Genomic DNA, 15,870 nt, shown 5'->3' with positions numbered 1-15,870 from the left:
AAATCACCGAACTTCGAGAAGAAACGGCGGAAGCAAAGTTGTAGATCTAGCATATAATCAATATTAAAGCAAGGAAGCAATCCGTCTTCAGGCCACAAGTGGCCCATCGGGACCATCCGACCGCCGTGTCATCCTCAGTTGACGATGCGCATTTGGAGGGTGTGTGGTCAACACACCACTCTCCCGGTCGTTATGATGGTTTTCTTTGGCCGGAGCCGCTACTATTCGGTCGAGTAGCTCCTCAATTGGCATCACGAGGCTGAGTGCACCCCGAAAAATGGCAACAGCGCATGGCGGCCTGGATGGTCACCCATCCAAGTGCCGACCACACCCGACAGCGCTTAACTTCGGTGATCTCAGGGGAACCGGTGTATCCACTGCGGCAAGGCCGTTGCCTAATCAATATTAAATCCTTACAAAATTATCATAATAATAATCATATTGCCGTTGCCGTCAAGTTTCCCACGAGCAGTGTTTTTGGATCTATGGTGGATTCTTGTCGGCGAGTGATGCTTTCGTCTCAGGACGTGGGAGAGTCAGAATCTTAGGCGTTCCCTTCTTCTCCACCTTGTAGCTTTTGTGCTTTACTGTGGGAGAGACAGACACGCAGGACGTCGGCGGGGCAGCTCGAGAGGTCGGCCCACTTGGGTGGGTCGTTCTAAATTTGTGTCCGTCGGCGGACGCTGTGTGGCCTGGTGTCGCACGGCTGTGTTTTTCTTCTTGTTTCCAGGGAAATGAGCTGCTGGCCTGCCTGCGGCGTTATCTGTTTGGCTCCACGAATAGAGCCGGCCCGGTCCGCGCGGCTGCGTGGCGGGCGGAAGCGGACCGTGCAGCGGAGCTGGCTGTAGCGCGGCTCCACCGTGCTTCCCGGAATGTCGCAGCGGCCACACCGTGACGGCGGCGGCTGGCGACAGAGGGAGAGGCTACCGCCGCCTTTTGTAGCCGACACGTTTGCCTCAGAGGTACACAGGCGTGCCACCCAGCAGCCGTACTTTAACCCTTCTGCCATCGACATTCTCAAATGCGAGGTCGTACACAAATACGAGGGGGCAAATGATTAGCTTTTCAGAGCATTCACACAAGGTTGGCGCCGTTGGCGACACCCACAACGTGCTGACATAAGGAAAGTTTCCAACCGATTTCTCATACACAAGCAGCAGTTGACCGGTGTTGGCTGGTGAAACGTTGTTGTGATGCCTCGTGTGAGGAGGAGAAATGCGTACCATCACGTTTCCAACTTTGATAAAGCTTGGATTGTAGCCTATCGCAATTGCGGTTTATCATATGGCGACATTGCTGCTCGCGTTGGTTGAGATCCAATGACTGTTAGCAGAATATGGGATCGGTGGGTTCAGGAGGGTAATACGGAACGCCGTGCCGAATCCCAACGGCCTCGTATCACTAGCAGTCGAGATGACATGCATCTTATCCGCATGGCTGTAACGGATTGTGCAACCACGTCTCTATCCCTGAGTCAACAGATGGGGACGTTTGCAAGACAACAACCATCTGCACGAACAGTTTGACGACGTTTGCAGCAGCATGGACTATCAGCTCGGGGACCGTGCCTGCAGTTACCCTTGACGCTGCACCACAGACAGGAGCGCCTGCGATGGTGTACTCAGCGACGAACCTGGGTGCACGAATGGCAAAACGTCATTTTTTTCGGATGAATCAAGGTTCTGTTTACAGCATCATGATGGTCGCATCCGTGTTTGGTGACATCGCGGTGAACGCACATGGGAAGCGTGTATTCGTCATCGCCATACTGGCATATCACCCGGCGTGATGGTATGGGATGCCATTGGTTACGCGTCTCGGTCACCTCTTGTTCGCATTGACGGCACTTTGAATAGTGGACGTTACATTTCAAATGTGTACGAACCGTGGCTTTACCATTCACTCGATCCCTACGAAACGCTACATTTCAGCAGGATAACGCACGAACGCATGTTTCAGGTCCTGTACGCGCCTTTCTGGATATAGAAAATGTTCGGCTGCTGCCCTGGCCAGCACATTCTCCAGATCTCTCACCAATTGAAAACGTCTGGTCAATGGTGGCCGAGCAACTGGCTCGTCACAATACGCCAGTCACTACTCTTGATGAACTGTGGTATCCCGTTGAAGCTGCATGGGCAGCTGTACCTGTACACGCCATCGAAGCTCTGTTTGACTCAATGCCCAGGCGTATCAAGGCCGTTATTACGGCCAGAGGTGGTTGTTCTGGGTACTGATTTCTCAGGATCTATACACTCAAATTGCGTGAAAATATAATCACATATCATTTCTAGTGTAATATAGTTGTCCAATGAATACCTGTTTATCATCTGCATTTCTTCTTGGTGTAGCAATTTTAATGGCCAGTAATATAAGTTACCCCTATCGACTGTGGTCAGAGTTGTGTGTGAAAGGAAAAAAAAAGAGAATCAGACATTAAAGATAAGACATATCTTTATACACTCCTGGAAATGGAAAAAAGAACACATTGACACCGGTGTGTCAGACCCACCATACTTGCTCCGGACACTGCGAGAGGGCTGTACAAGCAATGATTACACGCACGGCACAGCGGACACACCAGGAACCGCTGTGTTGGCCGTCGAATGGCGCTAGCTGCGCAGCATTTGTGCACCGCCGCCGTCAGTGTCAGCCAGTTTGCCGTGGCATACGGAGCTCCATCGCAGTCTTTAACACTGGTAGCATGCCGCGACAGCGTGGACGTGAACCGTATGTGCAGTTGACGGACTTTGAGCGAGGGCGTATAGTGGGCATGCGGGAGGCCGGGTGGACGTACCGCCGAATTGCTCAACACGTGGGGCGTGAGGTCTCCACAGTACATCGATATTGTCGCCAGTGGTCGGCGGAAGTTGCACGTGCCCGTCGACCTGGGACCGGACCGCAGCGACGCACGGATGCACGCCAAGACCGTAGGATCCTACGCAGTGCCGTAGGGGACCGCACCGCCACTTCCCAGCAAATTAGGGACACTGTTGCTCCTGGGGTATCGGCGAGGACCATTCGCAACCGTCTCCATGAAGCTGGGCTACGGTCCCGCACACCATTAGGCCGTCTTCCGCTTACGCCCCAACATCGTGCAGCCCGCCTTCAGTGGTGTCGCGACAGGCGTGAATGGAGGGACGAATGGAGACGTGTCGTCTTCAGCGATGAGAGTCGCTTCTGCCTTGGTGCCAATGATGGTCGTATGCGTGTTTGGCGCCGTGCAGGTGAGCGCCACAATCAGGACTGCATACGACCGAGGCACACAGGGCCAACACCCGGCATCATGGTGTGGGGAGCGATCTCCTACACTGGCCGTACACCACTGGTGATCGTCGAGGGGACACTGAATAGTGCACGGTACATCCAAACCGTCATCGAACCCATCGTTCTACCATTCCTAGACCGGCAAGGGAACTTGCTGTTCCAACAGGACAATGCACGTCCGCATGTATCCGGTGCCACCCAACGTGCTCTAGAAGGTGTAAGTCAACTACCCTGGCCAGCAAGATCTCCGGATCTGTCCCCCATTGAGCATGTTTGGGACTGGATGAAGCGTCGTCTCACACGGTCTGCACGTCCAGCACGAACGCTGGTCCAACTGAGGCGCCAGGTGGAAATGGCATGGCAAGCCGTTCCACAGGACTACATCCAGCATCTCTACGATCGTCTCCATGGGAGAATAGCAGCCTGCATTGCTGCGAAAGGTGGATATACACTGTACTAGTGCCGGCATTGTGCATACTCTGTTGCCTGTGTCTATGTGCCTGTGGTTCTGTCAGTGTGATCATGTGATGTATCTGACCCCAGGAATGTGTCAATAAAGTTTCCCCTTCCTGGGACAATGAATTCACGGTGTTCTTATTTCAACTTCCAGGAGTGTATTTCTACATAATTTCCAATCACATTGAGACATTTGTCATTTCGCTTTATAGGCTTCAAAAAGCCTTCCAGCAAAAAATCAGGGCGTTGCATACGGAACAAACGTTGAACGGCTTGTTTGCTGCCAAAGCGCCTTTCGCTGAAAGTCTTCTTCAAAGAAGGAAACAGATGCAAGTCACTTGGTGCGATATCCGGACTGTAAGGCGGATGGTGTAGGGCTGTAGGCGCTCCCAACAAAGAGTTGCAAAATGGTTTTGCGTTGCCGTCGTCATATGTGGTCTCGCATTGTCATCCAACAATAGAAATCCAGATCTGAGAAGGACAGGCCGCTTTTTCCGAATCACCTCTTTCAATTTCGACAGAGTGGCACAGTAACACGCAGCATTGATGGTTGAATCCTCCAGAAAGTCCAGCAGCAAAACTGCTTTGGCGTCCCAGAAAACGATGAGTAGCACTTTACCTGCAGACGGAGTGCTTTTGAACTTCTTTCGGACAGATGTTTGCACTCCATGGATGCGGCCTTCGATTCGGGCGTTTAATGGTGGACCCACGTTTCATACCCCGTCACAATCCGAAACAGAAGGTCGTTGCCAGATTCATGGTAACTCACGAGCTGTTCCAGGCTGATCGCCATGTGTTGTTTCATGTGTGTAGGGGTCAGTTGGTGGGGCACCCATTGTGCTGACACCTTCCTGTATCGAAGGATGTCGTGAATGATCTTGTGAGCTTTCTCATGTCCAAGTTCTGCCACTACTCCACCGATGGTGATACGCCGGTTCGCTTTAATCATGTCATCCACCTTCCTGACAGTTGCATCTGTAGAGGCCGTGCCCGTCCGTCCAGGTCTCAGTATGTCCTGCACTTGCTAACGTCCATCACTGAATCGCTGGCACCATCTCCGCACCATTCGCCTTGACTTCACACCTGACCCATACACCTCAACAAGGCGGTTATGAATTTCTGTCGCTTCCCGCGCCCGGGTCTCTGCCTCGTGATGACTGGGTGTTGTGTGCTGTCCTTAGGTTAGTTAGGTTTAGGTAGTTCTAAGTTCTAGGGGACTAATGACCATAGATGTTAAGTCCCATAATGCTCAGAGCCATTTTTTTATGCATTTCTGTGCCTGATACTCCACGTGCCCATTCATAGCGAATAACAGCTCTTGACTTCCGCCTTTGACCACGACTCCAAAACGCACCTTCTCTCCAAAGCTCCGGGAAAAGACTGTGCGCCTGTCCTCCGCTTTGCGCAGGTACTGCGACAGCGCCATCTGCTTGATCGCGGTCGGCCTTTACCCAGTGGTGTACCGGTTTCTTGCGCGTTCACCTGCCGTGACGTCTTTCGTCCATACCACACAACTCTGCGCACAGTCGATAGGGGAAACTTATTTTCCAACTCCCGCTCGTACATTAACTGAATTTCCCGCCGGCGCTTATTTGGTTATAAACCGACTTTTGGATTGTTAATACATGGGCAGGTGAAAACTGAATGTGGCAAGAATAGATAAAATGACGTGCGGCGTACACAGATATTACTCATTCAAAAACAGAAAATACCGTGTGGTTATAACTAAAGAGCAGCTACTTACAGAGGTCCAGTGTGGCCTGTAATTATCGTATGGCAGGCAGCCTCGGTAGACATTCTATTGCGTTAATGTGGAACCGATTTACGCTGGAAAAAAATTACTTCCAATTTTGGCCACCGGGTGCAAATCTGGCGCTGTGAATGCGAGAAAGACGTAAAGAAATGTTTCTATATGTAATGATGCAGAGCGGAGACTTTCCTCCAGGATACCACATGTTTTGCAGTAGGAACGACTACCATTCTGTCCAGCCTTTCTGACAAAGAGAGAGTCTCATAACAAAAAAATGTTTTACTTTTTTGACAGTTGATTCAAACTATAGGCACATTTGCCTTGCTGTCTAACGCACTGCTTTCAGGGCGGGAAGGCGTACTGGTCCCCGGCACGAATCCGCCCGGCGGATTAGTGGCGAGGTCCGTTGCGCCGGCCAGTCTGTAGATGGTTTTTAAGGCGGTTTTCCATCTGCCTCGGCGAATGCGGGCTGGTTCCCCTTATTCCGTCTCAGTTACACTATGTCGACGATTGCTGCGCAAATACTTTCTTCACGTACGCGTACGCCATAATTACTCTACCACGCAAACACTGGGGCTACACTCGTCTGGTGTGAGACGTTCCCGGGGGGATGCACTGGGGCCGAACCGCACAATAACCCTAGGTTTGGTGTGTGGCGGCGGTGGGGTGAGTGGACTGCTGTTGCCTGTTGTTGGGTTGTGTACCACTGAGGGCTACGGCGGGGACGACGCCTTTCCGTCGTTTCTGGGTCCCCAGTTCCATACATACATTTACTAATCATTTGGTATATCAGAAAGACCGATCCGATTAATATCCAGAAAGTCGATGAAATTAATCATCAATTAAACCTCATCAAACTAATTTTACCTAACAGTCTGATGTCACCATGAACTTGCCTAACCAGAGGACTGTTGTCTCGTGGGAGCGCAGTAATTTTCCGAGCCTTGATTTAACATTCTTAATAATTTGCAATGTGACCAACAGCTTCAAATATGAAGATGGTGTCTGTTCTTTGGGACATGTCCGAAAAAACAGATACCATCTTGATATAGTTAAGGCTAACCAGCCATTGACCTTCTTCTTTTCTGCGGATTCACTCGTATTGCCCGAACTATTACGGGACTCGGTAAGATTCTCTGCCGCTAGTAATGAGTGTAATGGGCAGGGGCACTACGAATGTAGCGTGTAGACATTAAGCTGGGGTCGGCCCCTGGTAGCTGAGTGGTCAGCGCGGTGGAATGTCATACCTAACGGATCGGGTTCGATTCCCGGCTAGGTCGGAGATTTTCTCCGCTCAGGGACAGGGTTTTGTGTTGTCCTTATCATCATCATGTCATCCCCATCGCCACGCAAGTCGCCGAAGTGGCGTCAACTCGAAAGACTTGCACCAGGCGAACGGTGTACCCGACGGGAGGCCCTAGCCACACGGCATTTCCATTTCCATTAAGTTGGGAGTGTGGTTCTCACGGGGAGTGTTTTTGCAGTGTGTAGCTGCAATCGCACTATCCTCTGTGCAGTCGGTCGCTCAGGTGGATAGAGCATGCAAGCAGGAGATCCTGAGTGCGACCCCTGGGCTTGGCACACATTTTCAACTGTCCCCGTTGATGTATATCAACGCCTGTGGACAGCGTAGGGTCTTGATTTAATTATCATTTTATAACAGCCACAAAGGCTGTTCTAGCCTTTATTTTGAATTGAAGACCACGGATTCTTCGTGGCAAAGGGACACCAGTCTGTCCATCTCCTTTCGACAATCCAGGGAACCCAACATCGGAATTGTGAGACCAGACTTTGCGGCTTGGGACAAAACTGAACCGTCACTCTGGGTGGCTTGACTACGGGCTCCTAAGGACGCTTGCTTCCTGATTTGCGATACTCTCGGTAACAAAACCGACGGGAGAGTCTCTGTCGCCCTCAGTTGCTTGCAGTGCTTAGTTGCAGCGGGCCTGTGGAGTTCAGAAGCACATAAGTTGCCACCATTTGAATATCTTTGTGCTTGCCTACTACTGTCAGCAGCGGCCATGGACGTTACAACTACCGTCCCAACTGTTTTCGCGTCAAAGGTATCGCAAACGTGGTTATTTCGGTAGTGAACCTTGACAAGTGCAACGGTTTACATATTGATTGGTAGCCCAGCAGTGACTCTGTAAGCTTGGCGTTAGCAGTCAGCGCTGGTCAGGAATATGTTATTGCTGCTGGAGTATCGGCTATTCTTCTAGTTTTACTGTCCCTCTTAATACATATCGATAAAACGCATATCCCACTCGACTAGTCTTAGACCACTTTATCGAATGGGTACGTAAAATTACGCTTTAAAAAACTTGGTTTCTAACGGGAAACAAAGTGACGCTTTTTTATACACTGGGCGTCGCTTACAAGACATGATAAGCAGTAAATGTTTGAGTTGGCGCCAGCTACACGCTGCAAAAACGAAATTGCAAGAGAAAATGCACCTGAAGACTCTTGGAGAGACACCCCGTAGAACAGCGTACTTTTTGTATGTGAGGTTCTTGATTTGTCTTCATTTTCTGTAATACATTACATGTCAGCTCTTATAGTGAGGAAAGTCAACGAAGCAATCCAAAATTCCAAATAACTGGGCAGATAATAAAAGCAATTACAACTCCTGATTCTTTCTACTTCTGAAATATGACTCATGCTTAGACCACATTTCAAGTTCCGCATACCCTGCACACAGAATGAGTTAAAGCACTGGAGGTGAGGCACTGGGATTCAGATTTGGAAATAGCAGGGTTAAGGTCCGTGTCTAGCCTTCTAGATTTCGATTTTCCGCGTTTTCCTTATATTTATGAAAAGTGAGTGAATTTTTAATTTTCTTGTAAAGGAAAAGGCCACGGTCGATTTGCTTCCTCAGTCTTGTCCACTCAAAGCACACATTCCATCTCTAATGACTCCGTCGGCGACAGGACCACGAAACCACGTGTCCTTCTTTTGTAGCCGTAAGCTACTCATTCTTATGGCTTTTCATATTTGATTTTTCAATGTTACGTTACGACGGCACCTTATGAAATTTTTGCGTAGAACTTGTAATATTCCAGTGTGGTTTAATAATTTGGCGTCTTCTTTGATTCAACTACGGCGCTTGATTGTGTTGATCACAAAATATTGCTGCAGAATTTGGCGAATTATGGAGTATGGGGAATAGCTCACAATTGGTTCACCTCTTACTTTAAGAACAGACAGCAGAAGGTCATTCTCCACAGTTCTCAGAACTGCTATGATGTACAGTCCCAATAGGGCGCAGTTAAGTGGGAGGTGCCCCAGGGATCAATGTTGGGGCTGCTACTGTTTCTTATTTATATTAATGATATGCCTTCTAGTGTTACAAATGATTCTAAAATGTGTCAATTTGCTAATGACACCGCTTGGTAGTGAAGGAAGCTGTGTGCGTCACTGACTCAGTATCAAATAATGCATGCAAGACGTAAGTTCATGGCTTGCAGAAAATAAATTAAAGCTAAATCACAGTAAGACTCTGTTTTTACAGTTTCTAGCACGCGATTCAACAAAAGCGAACATTTTGATTACACATAATGGGTGTATGATTAGCGAGACCGAACGGTTCAAATTCCTAGGCGTTCAGATACATAATAAGCTGTCCTGGAAAGCTCATGTTCAGGTTCAAAAACTACAAGCTGCTTTATTTACCATTAGAACAATGTCTGAAATAAGTGATAGCTCAACTCGAAAAATAATTAACTTTGCTTATTTTCATTTGCATATGACGTATGGTATTATTTTTTTGAGCAAACTCTTCTGATTCAAGAAAGGTATTTTTGGCTCAAAAGAGGCCTTTTCGAGCAATATTTGGCGTAATTTCGCGAAACACTTGTCGATCCCCGTTCAGTAGTGTGGGAATTCTGACACTGGCCTCCCAATACATATTTTTTGATGTCGTTTGTTGTTTACATCATCAGTTGATTTCGAAGAGTTAGCAGCTTTCGCTTAGTTAATTCCAGGTAAGATCCAATCTGCATTTCCAACACACCTTTTGACTCTTGTGCAGAAAGGCGAGCAGTATTCTGCTGCATCCATTTTCAGTAAGCTGCCACGAGAATTCAAAAATCTTAGCAGTAATCCATGCACTTTTAGGTCTCTACTGAAGAGTTTCTTCGTGGCTCCCTCCTCCTATTTTGTCACGGAACTCCTGGAAAAACTAAAAAATTAAGCTAATTCCCACTTTACGTTGTTGATTATGTTTATTTAAACCTATGGCTTGTCGTCTGCATAGGATTCATTTGCATTTCGCCGGCCGGTGTGGCCGTGCGGTTCTAAGCGCGAGAGTTTGGAACCGCGTGACCGCTACGGTCGCAGGTTCGAATCCTGCCTCGGGCATGGATGTGTGTGATGTCCTTAGGTTAGTTAGGTTTAAGTAGTTCTAAGTTCTAGGGGACTGATGACCTCAGTAGTTAAGTCCCATAGTGCTCAGAGCCATTTTTGCATTTCACTTTGTCTGTTATTACTCTTCTGTTATAATTTCATGTACTGACTCGTTCCATGACCATGGAGACTTGCTTCTCAACTTAGTCCTACTTTCGCTCTCCACTATTTTTTCTGTACACTGGTTTACTTTGGTTAATTGTATGCTGCGAACAAGTGAGATTAATTGTTATTATACTGGAACTGACTTCTTATTAAATGAATAGTTTTGTTACTGTAACTCAGTAGAATGCACAACATATCCATCTCTGCTACAACTATCGTAAAAATGTTCTGAAATTATTTATGTTATAAAAAATAATGAAGTTACCGTATGCAATGCTTAAAGAATCTCAAACCTTGCAGTGGATTTTTCGTCAACATTAATTATAATCAGTGCCACGGCTAACACTAGAGCATGAGACTATCATTATTAACCAGAAAATGATTTTTCTATAACATTTACTAGTCCATAATTTTTGCTTGTCAAGATTCCCTTCTGAAACATGAAAGTATTTTAACTTTGACACTGTTAAAGTTTACAATATTATCAGTCCGCGTCCGCCTGTGAAACATAACGTAAAACCTGCTGCTTTGTACTCCGATCTCGAACTGCTGCAAGAAGCTATTTTGGATTCACTTATTACCTAACCGCTTATTGCGGTATGATTGCCCTTGTTATCAGATTTGAATCTGCCGCGGCGGCGGCTCGTTCCGCTATGTCGCAGCTCTGCACCACGAAAATTACTTAAAAAGCTGAAAATGGGTGAAATACCAGGCAAGATTTCTAGTAATACCTTGCGAGTCCTCATTAAATAACTATATTTAAAACTAGAATAATAACAACTTCACACACCTTTCTTTATAATCAGCGACTAATGGCGTCCTGCTCACAATCTTGACAAATGAAAGCTACCTGTGCGTTAAACATAGCGTCACAGGTTCCTCTTCTCTTCGTGACTACAAGAAGACGACAACGACATTATTATTCTTACGCTACTACTTATGCAGTGGCTGAATGTCATGAAATCTCTGAGTTTTTCTTTACTAATTCTTTTTTCTGGCGGTTTCAGAACTGGCCGACACAGATATTATTTCACAAATCCAGTACTTAATCCTTTACAAATACAAAATATAGCATAATTGTCTCCAATTTGGCCGAGTGGTTCTAGGCGCTACAGTCTGGAACCGCGTGACCGCTACGGTCGCAGGTATATTCCTGCTTCGGGCATGGATGTGTGTGATGTCCTTAGGTTAGTTAGGTTTAAGTAGTTCTAAGTTCTAGGGGACTGATGACCTCAGAAGTTAAGTCCCATAGTGCTGAGAGCCATTTGAACCATTTTTGAACCAACCATTTGTCTCCATTGTATTATTATCGGGAGTCCACAGACGTAATCAGTGCGTACATATATAAATAAAATTGTAATTGCATAGTTATAAAGCATGTTTTACCAGGAAACGTTATACTACGGAACATGACATACAAAATTAATAAAAATAAAATAAGTACTCCAGTTGAATTAACTGGTGCAGTGTGCCACTGAAGTTACACATTGCGTTAAGAGTATCGGCCTGTAAAGTGGAAGCCGTTGGCAGACAGAGAAAGCGGAGCTCCCTTCCGGCGTGCAGGTTGCGAAGGCAGCGTGTTGAGTGGACGGGCGGCTCGCAGTGCCAGAGCGCGGCGGGTGTAGCGTTACGCGCGTGTCCTCTGCCACGGCCCGTTGTTGGCGACCGTGACAGGACCGGGCCGCTCCGGCGCACGCAGCTGAAAGCGATACCTGGCTGCGCCTGTGCTGGGGTCGTGGGACGCCGTGAGAAAGCGTACTGTCGCGTTCCTAACTGCTGGCCGGCCTCACCTCACAGCCAGCCTTAAGTTACCTCTGTACGACACTGACACACGACACGCATAACAAGCACGCACGCACTCACACACACACACACACACACACACACACACACACACACACACACAAGCAAGCAATGCAGAAATTCTCCTGTGTGTAAAACGCTGACGGTGAGGATTTTCTATGCTTGGTACTCTGCTCACAGGAGATTTCATTGGTACTCTGCTCACAGGAGGTTTCATGGGGATCTTTTTCCGATTTCCTACAGTACTTACAGCGATGTAAGGTACATCCGACCAATATAGTACAAGAAAGTATGTTCCTTGATTTTAGTATTATTTCTTTAAAAAGAAAAAAGGAAAACAGAAGTAAATTTAATTAATTAGGCCTCTATAACGTTTTGCACATACCATATGTATTGATTAAATAACTAATTAATTGCAACGAGAAAATGACCCGTCTTTTTAAAATAAAAGGTACAGGTTGAGTAGCCGGCTGGTGTGACCGTGCTGTTCTAGGAGCTTCAGTTTGGAACCACGTGACCGCTACGGTCGCAGGTTCGAATCCTGCCTCGGGCATGGATGTGTGTGATTTGACCTCAGATGTTGAGTCCCATAGTGCTCAGAGCCATTTGAACCATTTTTGTACAGGTTGAGTCGATAGTTAGATTATGAATAGTGGTGCATGTGGTCATTTACGAGGTCTACAAAATGGAGGGCTACAAAATGGAGTAACTAAGCATGATCCACAATGGCCTTGACAATGACGCTGCTTACACTACGCCGATATTATGTAGACTGCGAAACGCTTTACTGATATAAATTTATATTTTACTAATTTATATGTGTTCGAGAGGCTAAATAATAATATCAAGAAATTTTGAACTACTTACCTGGGCATTTATGAAGACTTAGAAAATAAAGTCCTTACGTTCCCTATCCCTCCCCACACATTATTAAATTTAGATGCGAATACAAATATTCGTAGACAACTGCGAGGGGCGTTTGAAAAGTCCGTGCAAAACTAAAAATTACTTACATGTTTGAGGTAAACCTTTTTTATTTTTGGACATAGTCTCCTTTTAGACTTATACACTTAGTCCAACGCTGTTCTAATTTGTTGATCCCTTCCGCATAATAGGAATTGTCCAAGTCTGCAAAGTAGCTATTAGTTGTTGCAATCACCTCCTCGTTTGAATGAAATATTTGTCCCACCAGCCATTTCTTCAGTTTGGGAACAAACAGTATTCCGAGGAAGCCAAGTCTGGAGACTTGGGGGGATGTGAAACGAGTTGGAATACTATTTCCATTAATTTTGCGACCACAACTGTTGAGGTGTGTGCTGGTGCATTGTCGTGATGGAAAAGGACTTTGCGGTCCAATCGCCGGCGCTTTTCTTTCAGCTCGGTTTTCAAACGGTCCAGTAACGATGAATAATATGCACCTGTAATAGTTTTACCCTTTTTCAGATAGTCGATGAGGATTACTCCTTGCTGGCCGTAGTGGCCGATCGGTTCTAGGCGCTACAGTGTGGAACCGCGCGACCGCTACGGTCGAAGGTTCGAATGCTGCCTCGGGCATGGATGTGTGTGATGTCCTTAGGTTGGTTAGGTTTAAGTAGTTCTAAGTTCTAGGGGACTGATGACCACAGCAGTTAAGTCCCATAGTGCTCAGAGCATTTGAACCATTTGATTACTCCTTGCGAATCTCAAAAGACAGTCGCCATAAACTTTCCGGCCGAAGGAATGGTCTTCTCCTTTTTTGGTGCAGATTCCCCCTTGGTAACCCATTATTTAGATTGTTTGGTCTCAGCAGTATAGTAATGTATCCATGTTTCATTCACAGTGACGAAACGACGCTTAAAGTCCTGCAGATTCTTCCTGAACAGCTGCAAACCATCCTTGCAACACTTCACACGATTCCTTTTTTAATCAAGCGTGAGCAATCGCGGAACCCATCTTGCGGATAGCTTTCTCATGTCCTAATGTTTATGCAAAATATTATGTACCCATTCATTCGAGATGCCTGCAGCACTAACAATCTCACGCACCTTAACTCTTCTGTCATCCATCACCATATTATGAATTTTATCAATGATTTCTGGAGTCTTAACCTCCATAGGGTGTCCAGAACGTTCAGCATCACTTGTGCCCATATGGCCACTCCGAAAATTTTGAAACCACTTATAAACTGTTCTAATGGAAGGTGCAGAGTCACCGTAATGTCTATCAAGCTTCTCTTTATTCTCCTGAAGCGTTTTGCCTTTCATAAAGTAATGTTTACTCACACACGAAATTCTTTTTCGTCCAATTTTTGACAATCACTCGACTTTCTTGATTCACACGAATACCAAACACAAAGAAATAGACTAATATGGCTGAAACTTCTTCTTTCCAAAGATGGTACTAAGTAAAGATGACCTCGATACTCGCCGGTGGTGCCATCTCTCGGACTTTGCACGGACTTTTTCAAACGCCCCTCGTAGAATAACTAGAAATTAGGAGTCTAACGGATACTTCCTGTGAAGGAAGTTTAGGAGAAAGGCAGACACAGTCGTTTACGTTGTAGAAACAATATATCCTATACATTTATTCAGGATCAAGAAAATTCAATTTTCACATGTAAGTCTGGAGGTTTTCCTGGCCGTTGTCACTGAAGTTAAAATCTTCTGGGTTATTAGGTCGCCTCATGTTTCTTCTAAAATGATCGACGTTTCGATCCCTCTACTGGGATCTTCCTCAGGATCTTCTGGTGACCACTACTGCTAGAAGACTGACGCGGCCTAATAACCCAGAAGATTTTAACTTCAAATTTTTACATGTTCTTCTGGCAGGTATATATTATACAGTTAGCACATTCAGTCTGTGTCACTAACAACCACATGGTTTTGTTATACAAGACATTGTTCTACAGCTTCGTAATCTCTTCTCGGCTGGGGTCTGAGAGCCCATGTCATTTGTGACCATTCCATCTTTAGTGACTGATTTGTATGTTATGACACGAAAAGCTCGTTATTACGCACCTTGAATGCCTCCAAACTTACCAGAGAGCAATTAAAAGTTTATAATCGCTTGTATGCGAATAGAAGAACTGCTGCGACAGGGTAGTGCAATATTTGTGAAACCGTCCGGGAATAATTAAGAAGGCTAAAGATGGTGCAGTAAAGAGGAAAAAGTAGGACTGCGCAAAGATTAATGCACAACAGATTACACATTATGCAGTAGGAGAGGAATATTTAAAAAAAATTAAAACACAGGGTAGGAAATAACGATAATTGGCACCTCAAAATTGAAAGACTTTCGACAGGCTGTTCTACTAGAAACCCCAGAATTGTCGGAGATGATGCAATTATTTGCAATTAAGTACAGTCTGAAAAAAGTTGCAGATCTATATAAGATTTCAAAGTGGTGCTCAGATTGATAACTTGCTGCAGACCAAAATCGGTTATTCACAGTTATAATCAGTCGTCTCATACAAATATCTGAGTGTAATTATTTGTAAGGCTATCAAATTTAACGATCACATAGGCCCAATCTTAGGTAAGACAGGTAGAAGACTTTCAGTCTATAAAGGAGACGACTTACAAATTATTTGTCTCATGTGTGTCCCATCTCAGAGTATCGCTCAGATGTATTGGACCCATATCAGATAAGACAAGCTGCGGAGGTTGGACGTATACAAAGAGGGTGGTACGAGAGGCCACAGGTTTGAAACTTCCTTTCAACTTAAGACTGTGTACCAGACCGCTGCCTTTCGCGTGTAAGTGCTTTGTCGACTGAGCTCTCCATGCACGACTCGCCACCCGAAGGTTGTGAGTGTGGCTCGTGAGTCATAATTGGATGGCTCAGACGGCAGAGCACTCATCCGCGGAAGGCAAGTGTCCCATGTTCGAGTACCGACCGGACACAAAGCTTCATTCTGCCAGGATGTTTCAAAGCAGCGCACACTCCTCTGCAAAGTGAAAATTCGTTCTCATCACAGGTTTGCTTCACTTGCTGGAGAACGTCAAGGAAATTCAGAAAAGCCTGAATTGGCAGACTCGAAGATGAATGGAAACTGTGCCGCGAATACCTTGGAACATACGCAAGATGTCCGTGACGTACCGTTGTGCTGTCAG

At 46.1% G+C, this 15,870-nt stretch overlaps 1 pseudogene; it reads right to left on the bottom strand.

Moving 5' to 3' along the window:
* Positions 1–278: 278 nt before the first annotated feature.
* On the bottom strand, positions 279–396 carry LOC124799802 (annotated as a pseudogene).
* Between the last annotated feature and the right edge of the window lie 15,474 nt (positions 397–15,870).

Source organism: Schistocerca piceifrons, chromosome 5 (assembly GCF_021461385.2).
Source record: "Schistocerca piceifrons isolate TAMUIC-IGC-003096 chromosome 5, iqSchPice1.1, whole genome shotgun sequence".
NCBI classification, from domain to species: Eukaryota; Metazoa; Arthropoda; class Insecta; order Orthoptera; family Acrididae; genus Schistocerca; species Schistocerca piceifrons.
The sequence above is the reverse complement of the archived record's forward strand: the minus strand, read 5'-3'. Positions and strand labels throughout refer to the sequence as shown.